This window comes from Maniola hyperantus, chromosome 25, assembly GCF_902806685.2.
Source record: "Maniola hyperantus chromosome 25, iAphHyp1.2, whole genome shotgun sequence".
NCBI classification, from domain to species: domain Eukaryota; kingdom Metazoa; phylum Arthropoda; class Insecta; order Lepidoptera; family Nymphalidae; genus Maniola; species Maniola hyperantus.
Genome location: NC_048560.1, coordinates 800,315 through 813,537, shown reverse-complemented (window position 1 = coordinate 813,537; position 13,223 = coordinate 800,315). Strand labels below are relative to the sequence as shown.

The following is a 13,223-nucleotide window of genomic DNA, read 5'->3' as shown; positions in this document are numbered from 1 at the left end:
CCATAGGCTACTTTATATCCCGAAAAATCAAAGAGTTCCCACGGGATTAAAAAAAAATCTAAATCCACGCGGACGAACTCGCGGGCATCAGCTAGTAATAAATAATTAAAACATGATTTACCAGAGTGCTATTTTGAAAGAAATTTCCTTGCGACATTGGAATCAATATAAACAAAACAGCACAAAACCTAGCTACATAAAGACTAACAACAAAAAATCCAAAAAAATTAAGGAAACATTCCTTCAGACTGAGAGATCAAAGAAAGTGCGTGCCGGAAAGCTACAGCAGTAGGTAGCGTTAGCAAAAAGAAAAAGAATGAAAATATAATTTCATAAATTTTTAACTTTTTAGGGTTCCTTACCTCAAAATAAAAAGCAACCCTTATATAGGATCACTTCGTTGTCGTCTGTCTGTCCGTCTGTCGTGTCTGCCAAGAAAACCTATAGATAGGTAGGTAGGTTTTAAAGCACAAGTGAAGCAATAAATCTGAAAACCGTGAATTTGTGGTAACATCACAAAAAAATTAAATTGTGTTCATGAACAAATAATTAGTGTTTTCAGTTTTCAAAGTACGATAACTATACCAAGTGGGGTATCATATGAAAGGGCTTACCTGTACATTCTAAAACAGGTTTTTATCTATTTTTATGCATTCAGTTTTACACATTCTGTGAAAACTTCTACACTCTACCTACCTATTACTGTTCACGAGATACAGCCCGCTGACAAACAGACGGAGGGACGGAGTATTAGTAATAGTCATTGTCACCCTTCGGGTACGGAACCTTGAAAAGTAACTATTTATTTATTAATAAAAATATTCAATACTAGCGCAGCGGCAGCCCGCGACTTCATCGGCGTGGAATTAGATTTTTAAAAATCCCGTGGGAACTCTTTGGTTTTCCGGGATAAAAAGTAGCCTATGTCACTCTCCAGGTCTTTATCTATACCCATGCAAAAAATCACGTCAATCCGTTGCACCATTGCGACGTGATTGAAGGACAAACCAACAAACAAACACACTTTCGCATTTATAATAAGAGTACTGATTTTTTTGCTGACACTCCCGATATCCCACGAGAGAAGAACACCGCAGGGCAAAACAGTGTCGGTGCCAAATTGATTCGTTTCCACAAATTATATTTATAACAAACCTTGTCGTTATAATTTACTACGAATTCCGCAAATCTGCCAGAAAATATGTTTTATTAATAAACATTAATAATGCGTAACGTTAGATATTAGAATTAAGAGCTCGCCATTAAATTTTTGTGACTAATGATATTTTCGTAAAATAAATTAAGGTTTTCTTCTTTCGGAGGAAAGATTTGCTAAGTCTCTCCAATTATTTCTGTTTAATGGTTTCTAAATTTTTTTAAGGGATGCTTCTTCACGGACGTTTTGACCACGGAACAGAAAAAACAGTGGAAGTGCTAAGTAGGCGTGGCACGCGTGCCACAATTAAGCGTAGTTACGTAAAACTGATCCCAGTCGCGTTCTAACATCGCGTGGAGTTGGTAGTCTCGCGACAAATTCATATTGCCCTAGCAATGTTACTGTTCCGTTTTGGAGTGTAAAAATGATAGTAGGAGAAAAAATCTTAAAAATGGAGGTGTTTCGTATCATCGGTAAGTACGATTTTCATTGTTTTCTATAAAATCTTAATTTATTTCAATTTACTAATATTTAATAGAACGGTTAGTCAAAATCAACCTTAAACAATTACGATAAAGTTTATTTTGGATTGATTCTATTCTGAAAGTACTTCGCTCCGTGTTCGCTACTCAAGTAGTGATGTGGCCAAGTCGAATATTGAATTTATCGATTGATATCGATACAAGGATATAAATAAATAGTAACGCAATAATTATAATTTATTAATGAGTGAGACGTTGCATTGATCACTAAATAGACATCAGTAGTTCCTCTAACCTTCATTTAAAATATTTTTAGGTTTCCCAAAGATGCAAGCATCAAAGAGAAATGGATAGATGCAACGGGTAGAGTTAATTGGATGCCAACCAAATCAAGCATGATATTATGCTCTGAACATTTTTTTAGAAGTCGATTTTATAATATCAAATAAAGGATATAGATATACGAAACCTACTGCGCTTCCATCAATGAAAATCGTTAAGTTTTTTAATCAAGTAAGTAACCTTGTTTTATTTTATTACTTTCAGTAAGTATTGAAAATACTTGATATTATAATACAAAACAACACCACCTCTTAGTTATATTTTTGTATGAAGATTGACTGACTAAATATCAAATTTAATTCATAAACACACTAATTAATTTTTCTCCTATTCATTTTTATATAGGTACTAGATGATGCCCGCGACTTCGTCCGCGTGGATTTAGGTTTTTAAAAATCCTGTGGGAACTTTTCAACTTTCCGGGATAAAAAGTAGCCTATGTCCTTTCCCGGGATGCAAGCTATCGCTGTACCAAATTTCATCAAAAACGGTTGAACGGTTGAGCCGTGAAAAGCTAGCAGACAGACAGACAGACAGACACACTTTCGCATTTATAATATTAGTACGGATTTATTCTCAAAATTTAATTTTGGTTTCAGCCACAAAATGATAAATGTGGTCACTCCAGGTTCTTCAAAAAGACAAAGTGATTCGGAGATTCCTGCGTCTAATCACGTTACCGATTTGATGAAGGCAATAGTCGAAAAATATATACATAAATGTTCGCATACACCGTTTATTAAAATTAAAAATAAGACTTTCGAAACGCCAGTTTCTTAACAAATATGTTATATTTCAAGGGCAATAAATAAAATTTAACTATTTTCATACGTTGCAGTATTTATTGTGCATACTTGTAAAAGGCATGCATACATACCAGCACTTTTATTCAATTTTATAATTACCTTTTTAATTTTATTTTTGCGAATGAACAAAATAACGAGTATCTATCGATATCGATAGGTAATTCATTGAGCTACGTGGTGCGGCCTTAGCTGAGGAGGAAAAAAACCGACCGATCACGCAAATGTCAACCATATGTTTAACGTAATTAAGTTTATAATTGCTACCACTTAGAATACCGCCATCTATGGTCAAGTAGCGGAATTAATTGGACAATTGAATCTAGTGTGACGTGAGTGTGACTATAGCTCGTAAATACGTTCTTCCGCTAAAGCAAAATAAATCTTATTTCTAGAACGTCAGGGTTTGTTTCCAAATCTGTGACGTAGGCTAGTTTTGACTAAACTTAAACGACAAATCAAATGATTTGTTTCTTTGTAGTGCAATATATGACTATCGGTATATTTGTATGAGTTTGGCGACAGCGGTTCCTATAGTAATTTTGGTGAATTGCACTTCCACTGTTCTTTCTGTTCCGTGGTTTTGACGGATGAAGACCGATTATGACAAAAAATGAAACGAAGGTAGCACAGTCCATGAAAGTTAGGAAACTTGTAACGAAACGTCGAGCCTTCACCTGCACTGGCAGGCGTCAATTGTTACCTATATTTGTCGCTAGGTAGGCTATGAAATGACTAGGTATCCTTGATTTCACGTCATGCCTAATATTTGATAGATCACGATTTAGGATTCAAACCAAAAATTTCCTCACTCTAGTTCACTCTGATGGTGGTTCCGAGGTACCACTCTGATTTTTTTCTGCAAATAATTTTTTTAATTTATGAACTAGCGCTTGGCTGCAATCAGGCCTGGTGGCAATTGATGACACAGCCTAAGATGGAGCGCGCTGCCTAGAAGATACTCATATTATAATTGAAGGGGAAAACTGATGTTGGAAGGTTTGCACGAAATAATTTAAGGAAGTCTAACAATCACCACCTCACTCCCATCAAATCATCATTCTAATATCCCAGAACAGCGCTAGTATGTGATAACTTTTATCATTTAATTTCGTCCCGTCCTAAATTTTGCTAGCAAATTGAATCTACGCTACCCACCTACAAGACGACTACGGTAAGCGAAATTACGTTGAATTATTGACGACTGAAAAACGTAGGAAAATGGAAGTATACCTAAGTTGAATACAAGGCTTCTGGGATTGCTTACAATTATTTTGTCACTAGATGATGCCTACGACTTATACTACGAACTTAGGATTTAGGTTTTTGAAATTCCTTGGGAACTCATTTTCCGATATAAAAAGTAGTCTATGTCCATCTCTACATTTTTTTTTAAATAGAGATAGCGAGCAAACGAGCATGCGGGTCACCTGATGTTAAGTGATTACCGCCGTCCATGAACATTTGCAGCACTAGAGGAACCGCCGATGCGTTGCCAGCCTTTTAGGAATTTGGATTTAGGGTTTTACAAATCCCGTAGAATCTTTGATTTTCCGAGACCAAAAGTAGCCTATGTCAATGTCCCTTGCATCCTGATAGAGATAGCTATCTCTATTCCAAATCAACTTTATACAGAACTCTATAAAACATCCATGTATAGTCCGTACAAAATGACTTCTCACGCGCCATTTTAACTCTATTAACCTGAAGTGAAAAGTACGGTTCACCTTTAAAATTCTATACATTTTTATAATAAGCTTCCAGCACGCCTAACATGCGCACCGCGGGAAAATTTTGTCTACGCATTTACTCGTCTTATTTGTATGAAAAAACACGAGATAATGCGTAGACAAAATTTTCTCGCGGGGCGCACAGAAGACATATTGGAGATGTCTCTCAACAAGTTCAAAGTTTTCATAAAATGTAAACTTATTGAAAAATCCTATTACAATGTAAAGGATTATTTGAATGATAAGAAAGCTTGGGAATGAGTTGCTTAACAGCTTTGTGTTAGTTCTCAGTGATTTTGTAAAGTGGTGATAATAAAAAGAATACCCGACTGAGTTTGTTATGGGCTCTTCTCAGATCTGGGCGCGTTTGGAACCCTCGTAGCTTTAGTTTTAAGTACGTATTAATTATCACCACTATATCATATCATCTTACAAATAAAAATTTACAATCAGGAAGCGTAAAATTTTACCAATTCTCAATAAATAATTTGAGTTTGAAATAAGGGCTAAAATCGTACCTTTGAGATGAAATTTGACACGAAAAGTGAGAAGTAATTCTTTACGCACTAGGAAAATATACTTTGCTTTACCAAGTCCGTTCCCTTTGCATACAATATTCATTTAGAACTCTGCGCATTTACGTAGCCAGTAACCTTCCTTTTTGTAATCGTTGCCTGCCCTCAATAATTCAGAGTAATTTCACCTTACGTACCGTAGATTCAATTTGCATTTAATATTTAAATACTGAACCGACAGAACAGAATTACTCCTAGTTTCTATAAGGTCATGGCTATTTTACATTACACTTTCATTCACCTCTAAGCAAGGTAGGTACACGTATGTCGTCAACATCCCATCTTCGCGTACGAAACGCTTTGCGTCATCATTCCTTACACGCATGGCTGGGGTCTGGAATACTCTTCCTAGATCAGTGTTTCCTGCCAATTATAATCCGGATATCTTTAAAACAAAAGAGGCTCCTTCTAGGCAAACGTCCCATCTTATGCCACATCATCACTTCCCATCAGCTGCAATCGTGGTCAAGCGTGCGCCTATAATGAATAAAAAAAAGGTGCAAGCTAAGGCAGGGTAGGGTGCCTTAGAGGTGAAATTTCCAAAAATCCTTTCTTAAGGTGACGCAGGACGCTCGACCGAACTTGGCAGTGCACGTGGGTAACGTGTTTGCTTTTCACTTGACATTGTATGGGAAAGTTGAGAGGCACGATGATTTTCACTGAAATCAAGCGCGCGAAAAGGGTTTAGGAAAAGTATTTTTGAGAAAAAACTGCTGAATTTATGTTTGCAAAGTAAAGTTATTTCAACTAATGAATAAATAAACTACGTCTAATGATAAATTGTTTTAGAATTTTCATATCTCGAATCTTATTTATTTACGCCCAAAGTTGTTAATATAAATTTACTGTTAAAATAGGAATCTTTTGAGCCGCGTAACTTTTAAATCAATATTTTTTTCAATGTTTTATATATCAATAAACCTAGATAATGACGAGATAAATCGATATAATTCTTAGTTTTGTGCGTACAATATCGAATATTGTTGTAATTTCCCTCCTACGTTTGTATGAAGAAAGCACTGAACTGAGTCCCCTTAAGGCAACCTGTCCACTGAGATTTGAAATTAGTGTAGTCCTAGTAGTGTGAGCTAGAGCCTCGATAGCTCAACGGTTAGAGGAGCGGACTGAAAACCGAAAGGTCGCCGGTTAAAATTCCAACCGTTGCACTATTGCCGTACCTACTCCTAGCACAAGTTGTACGCTTAATTGGAGGGGAAAGGGGAATATTAGTCACCTTGCCTGATATTCTATTTAAAAAAATGATGATTATAAAAAAAATTAAAACATTTATTTCAGTACAAATACCAACAACTTAAATAATAATCATTTCTCCGAAACGTAACTATGAGTAAGTAACTCGTGGATCTTAATTAAGACGACACGTAAGCAAGCGAGCATTGCTACAAGTGCAAGTTGCGTTATTTCAAGGAAATTCATGCTCAGCGATTCAGACTCGAGCACAGATGTTACTGCACGGCGGGGGGGGGGGGGGGGGGGGGGGGGGGTACACCCAGTTATTTAATTAACGACGCAAGGTGGATGCAAATTACACGTTTCACAGTTAATCTTGAGAGTAACGCTGATGAATAAAATTTAGAGCCTAGACTGAAAATCATTTGTTTTTAAATGTATAGACTAGCGCTTGGCTGCAATCAGATCTGGTGGCAAGTGAAGATGCAGCCTAAACGGAGCGCGCTTGCCTAGAAGATGCCTATTCACTCTCAACTTGAAGGTACCCATATTATAATTGGAGGGGAAAACTGATGTTGGAAGGGTGTTCCAAATCTTAGCGGTTCGGATTAGAAATGGGAGGCAAATCGCTTTGTACGTATCCGTGGAATTTCGACTACGCACGGGTACGGAACTTGGCGATGCCTAACCAAAGCAAAGTCGGAGTAAATCCACACTAATATTATAAAAGGCGAAAGTGTGTCTGTCTGTCTGTCTGCTAGCTTTTCACGGGCCAACAGTTTAACCGATTTTGATAAAATTGGGTATAGGGTTAGCTTGCATCCCGGGGAGGACATAGTCTACTTTTTATCCTGGAAAATGAAAGAGTTCCCGCGGGATTTTTAAAAACCTAAATCAACGCGTACGAAGTGGCGGGCCACCCGCTAGTCTACAGTGTAGCCAGGCAATAACTTGTACTGCTATCTTCCAATGGGAAAATTCGTTTTAAAACTTATAAAATGAAATCGTCCGTACCGTACCGTACCCTGGGGACCGGTCCGTCCTACTCGATGGTACCTAGCAGTAGCGTGCAGGTCATAGAGACATAAATGCACTGCTTACCCCAGTTGTAAGCTCAATGCATATTTTTCATTATGACCTGCCAGTAAACAGGTTCCTACCTAAGTAATGCCTACCCTAGCTTCAAACCCTGTGCACGCCCTAGACTACCTATACACGAAATTGAATTTAATTTCTAAATTGTACCTTCTAAAGTTTTACCTAATTGTTATGCCTTGTACCTATTCTTCAATAATCTGTATATATTAAAATTCAAAGTCCTGACTGACTGACTGACTGACTGACTGACTTATATATCAACGCACAGCAAAAACCGCTGGTCCTAGAGACATGAAACTTGGAGCATGTGTTCTTTGTAAAGAGTAGGTAGGTATACACTAAGAAAGGATTTTTCGAAATTCCGCCCCTAAGTGGATGGAAGTTTGTATGAAAGTCGATCATTTTTAAAGTTATTTCCATGAAAATTGATATTTGGGTTTTCGGTCACAAATAAAGAAATAAACCAGGATTTTTGGAAATTCAACCCCTTCGACGATTTTCCAAATTCCACCCGAGCCAAGCCGGGGCGGGTCAGCTAGTTTAAAAAATATATTTTTAAAATTTATTATCCATACTAATATTATAAATGCGAAAGTGTGTCTGTCTGTCTGTCTGTCTGTCTTGGCCCAACCGTTCAACCGATTTGGATGAAATTTGGTACAGAGATAGCTTATATTCTGGGGAAGGACATAGGCTACTTTTTATCCCGGAAAATTGAAGAGTTCCCACGAGATTTTCCTAAATCCACGCGGACGAAGTCGCGGGCATCATCTAGTTTACATATGAAGGGATAAAAACTGGGCGATTGACATATCAAGAAACTTGAGATTTCGTATGGAGATTCTTTCATTTCTTTACGTAGACTCCCGCTAAGAAAGAATTTTCAGGTCAGTTATATTGAACTATAGTACGCGACAGGTCGAGATGGTAATCGGGGTATGAGGCGGGGGGATGCCCCGCACACCAGCACGTCACCCGCACTCGGCCGCACCGGGTTAGCACGGGGACTGTGCGGGTGTGCGGGGCGTTCCCTCTCCGATTGCCTTCTTGTACTATACCTATGTGACCAGACAATAAACTGCAGTACTAGGGTACTATCTGAAATTCATTTCAGAACTTATAAATGAAATCACCCGTGCTATACCGTGGGGAGTGTTCGGTAGTCGGTGCTATTGGAAGGTTGTAGACCAAATTGGATCCAATCGGCTGCGGATGTTTAAAAAGAAGTACAGTACGTGGCAGAAAATAATGTACATCGGCCTTTAGAATGCCATTTCGTCTTTGTAGAGCGTTGTCTCTGTCACTCATACCTATCTGACGTTTTCGGCCGTATTTAATAAGCTATCTATCCACGAATTGCCCTACTAAGGATAGAGATTTTTGGTAGCTTGTATGGACTTTAGTAGAGCAAATCGTGGATGGAAAGCTTATTAATTTCGGCCGTTTGTCGGTCTCAACGACAGAGACAATGCTCTACAAAACCGCTTTCTCCTTCTAAAGGTCGATGTACATTATTTCCTGCCGCCTACTATAGATACTCGTACGAAACGTAAGGCGAAGAGTTACAACTACGGCACTCGGCTCACAATTGCAGAGCGTTATCACTTCTGATACGAACGGTGAAGGAAAACATCGTGAGGAAACCAGCATGCCTGACAGTTCTCCATAATGTTCTCAAAGGTGTGTGAAGTCTACCAATCCGCACTTGGCAAGCATGGTAGACTATGGCCAAAACCATTTTCACTCTGAGATCATGATGATGATGATGATGATCACTTCTACTTTTGTATTTCGACTAGCTTATGCTCGCGACTTCATCCGCTTGGACTACACAAATTTCAAACCACTATTTCACCCCCTTAGAACTTGAATTTTCAAAAATCCTTTCTTAGCGGATGTCTACGTCATAATAGCTATCTGCATGCCAAATTTCAGCCCGATCCGTCGACCAGTGTGAGCTGTGCGTTGATAGATCGATCAGTAAGTCAGTCAGCGAGTCGGTCAGTCAGTCAGCCAGTCAGCTTTACATCAGTACCCTTATTATAAATGCGAAAGTGTGTTTGTTTGTTGGTTTGTTGGTTTATTTTTGTTTGTCCTTCAATCACGTCGCAACGGTGCAACGGATTGACGTGATTTTGCATGGGTATAGATAAAGACCTGGAGAGTGACATAGGCTACTTTTTATCCTGGAAAATAAAAGAGTTCCCACGGAATTTTTAAAAACCTAATTCCACGCAGACGAAGTCGCGGGCATCAGCTAGTTTTATATATTTATATGTACAGAGATCGTCCAGTATTTTCGCTACTACATATTGGCTAAATGAAATCGTTTAAGCAAGAGTACCACAAAATTCAGTCAAAAATACAACATCTACAAGTTTTAATACAGAGTCTGGAAATTCACGGCTCTTATCAGTTATCACAATCAAATAATTTCAAATGAAAAAAGTACTCATACAAAAAAAACATCTCGAATCATAAATCAATTCGCATTTGCGAAATATTCATTGAACTGAACTGTCGCAGTGTTTATTCGGGAGTGATATATGGACGGGCATAAAAACTCTATTGGAATAGGCATCTGTCACACCGAGCGCGGGTGATTATATTATTTATGTTTGTTGAAGCGAAGTCATCATCATCAAACCATCACCGGCTCAGAGCAGGATTGTTACGGATATTCGCATCCGCATCCGCAAATGCGGAACAGCCACGTTCGCATCAATTAATGCAGAGCTTTTACGGATGCGGATTCATTTATTTATTTTTATTTATTTATTATTTAATTAGAACGGTTTTATTTTTTAAATTCATATTTGCAACAAGTAACGACCAGCAAATAAAGTGGGCGGCGGCAGAGTGGTGCGTGCCTCGCGCGTGTGCAATTAGTTGATATCTTCGTTTGCTAACTGACGAATCAAAAAGTGTACAATGGTACCCAACAGGGGTGTTACGGATATTCGCATCCGCATCCGCATCCGCGGATGTCAAAGTATTGGCATATATTCAAAAGTCAAAAGTCAAATGATTTATTCAAATTAGTTAAATAATAACTCCTTTTGATGGTCAGATGTTGGATTTCTAAGATATAGTGGTGATAATTATAACGCAAACTTAAAACTAAAGCTACGAGGGTTCCAAACGCGCCCAGGTCTGAGAAGAGCCCACAACAAACTCAGCTTTTTATTGGCTAACCTAACCTAACCCAACGAGGTTACGACGAGAACAATTCACTTTCCTATCTTTGTCTGAACTACCCGACCTATAATATCTACTGCCGAAAGATTTATAGTTATCGAATTAGCGTATCAACTTTGAAAATTACCGAACAAAAAATACACAAAAAACAAAAACAAGCAGACATGACGTAGTTTATTAAAAGAGTGATATATTACCGGCTATAAACTCTGTCAGGAATGTTAGGCACCTGATACACTGGGCTGGGAAAAAACTACATAGGTTTTTATTTATTTATATAGACTAGCGCTTGGCTGCAATCAGACCTGCCGGCAAGTACTGACGCAGCCAGCGCGCTTGCCTAGAAGATGTGTGTGTAAGTAAATTAAAAAATGTTATGTGCGACAGTGAGCCTGTCTCTCTGTTACCTTTCCACGTCCCATGACGAAGTTTGGCACAGACTCTGTGTCATTACAAGCTATCACTGTGGCACAGAGATAGCTTCTAATGACACAGAGTCTGTAATCCGCAGACAGATCAGGCTACTTTTTATCCCGGCAAATCGCAGAATTCCCACGGGATTCACGAAGTCGCATGTATTATCTTGTATGAACTACATATTATTAGAATAGGATAGAATAGAGTGGAGTGGAGTGGAGTGGAGTGGAGTGGAATGGAGTGGAATGGAATGGAATATAATAGAATATAATAGATTAGAATAGAATAGAATACTATAGAATATACTTTTATTCAAGTAAACTTTTACAAGTGCTTTTGAATCGTCAAACAATTCACATGGGTCACGACCCTCAGCAATACGGCGCAGAAGAGGTAATAGACGTAGTTTGAAGGAAAAAAATCTTTTACGTGACAGCGTTAGTAACGCCCAGTGTGATCCTAAGTCTCCTAACTACACCAAACTAAAACACCAACCAAAAGTAAAAGTAATTAATTGCTACACTATAAAAATTTTAATGACCAAAGCCGTGGCAATCAATCTAAGAAGCGATTTTTTTAAAGTGGCGTTTGTTATCGCGACATGGTTCTAAGGAATACTAGCATACAGTACAACACGTGTTATTTTTAGGGTTGGCACACAATCGAAGACAAAATAATTTTTTTGTGAAGTGCTAAAAACATATAATTTCTCTTTTAAAATTAGGATCGAAAGGATGATAAGAATTATTTGAATACTAGCTGATGCCCGTGACTTCGTCCGCGTGGATTTAGGTTTTTATAAATCTCATGGGAACTTGATTTTCCAGGACAAAAAGTAGCTTACGTCACTCTCCATGCAAAAAATCACGTCGTCACTCCGTTGCGACGTGATTAAATAACAAAAAACAACAAACAAACACAGTTTCGCACATATAATATGTGTATGACATATTTCTTTTACTATGACTATAATATTAACGCAAAACCGAACACAATCAAAGAGTAGAAAAAGAGAAAGATTATAAAGATTTACTTAATAATAATATTGCTAAGATAGCATATTTAATGAACATTTTTAAGTTTTTTTTGAAGTACTTTTACTACGATTTGGAAAGTTTATATTTTTCTAAACAGCGATATAAATAATAAATACATAGCAAAATCGACCTAAATATATTTAATAGTATACACTAAACTGACAGTGGCGTGCAGGTCAGAGAGGCATAAATGCAATGCTTACCCCAGTTGTAATAGTTTGTGCATTTTTTTCATTGTAAACTGCCAGTAAACAGGTTCCTACCTAACTAATGCCTACCCTGGCTTCAAACCCTGTGCACGCCACTGTAAACTGACAAGCCTAGAAATTTACACTAAGTATTTCATTTTTGTATTGATATTTCGGGTACAAAAAAGTAACACCATTAGAATATTGTAAGGTGACAACCCTAGCTACGCCCGTGTCACAATATGTCACAAACATGCACTCTGCACTAAATCATTTGCTAGAAGAACAGATGTTTTGTATCACGAGACTCGATGTACACTCGCACAACTGAAAACCACGCGAATATCAACTCTAAACTGAAAGCATCAAAGCTCATGCTATATAAATGAGATGATTTATAAAGTTGTTTCACATTCGCACAAAATAAAAATAATTCTAATTATTCAGCATTCTGAAATACTTCTTAGTCATAGTCATAAGATATTTGAAACTAAAAAACCTAATGTCGGAAGTTCTTTAATATAGAAAAGAGTGATTCAAAACACATTTCGCGACTTACCTACTTTATGAGAGCGTTAAATCAGAATATCAAATTGGAGCAGTTGAAGTCTAGCTCCTACACTCCTTTATCAATTGCTCCTAGATCCTCAAAATATATGTACTAGAGTAAATCCCTAGTAGAAGGATAACCGGCCTTTTAGGACAAATTCCTGAAAGGCCATCCTTCTTTCCTAAAGGAAAAAAGGATAGGTTTATCTGAAAGATAAGGTTCAAAACGATAATTTGGGTTCCCCCCCCCGTCTCACCCCTCACTCCCTCAAAAAGGATATATGCACTTAAATCAAATCAGAAATGAGAGGATCCGTATGAGAACTAGAGTAACCGACATAGGTCAACGGGTTGCGAAGCTGAAGTGGCAATGGGCAGGGCACATAGTTCGGAAAACCGATATACGTTGGGGTCCCAATGGCGACCTCGCACCGGGAGGCGCAGCGTTGCAAGACCC

At 37.9% G+C, this 13,223-nt stretch overlaps 1 protein-coding gene and 1 long non-coding RNA gene across 22 annotated transcripts in view; one reads left to right on the top strand and one right to left on the bottom strand.

Moving 5' to 3' along the window:
* sm (heterogeneous nuclear ribonucleoprotein L) overlaps positions 1-13,223 on the bottom strand; it is a 369,904-nt gene that overhangs the window by 72,081 nt on the left and 284,600 nt on the right. The gene's annotated exons all lie outside the window — the stretch shown is intronic.
* Positions 1,411-2,764, top strand: LOC138404089 (uncharacterized). The gene is made up of 3 exons (XR_011238195.1): positions 1,411-1,629; positions 1,955-2,151; positions 2,580-2,764. It is a non-coding gene; the product is annotated as an uncharacterized lncRNA (long non-coding RNA).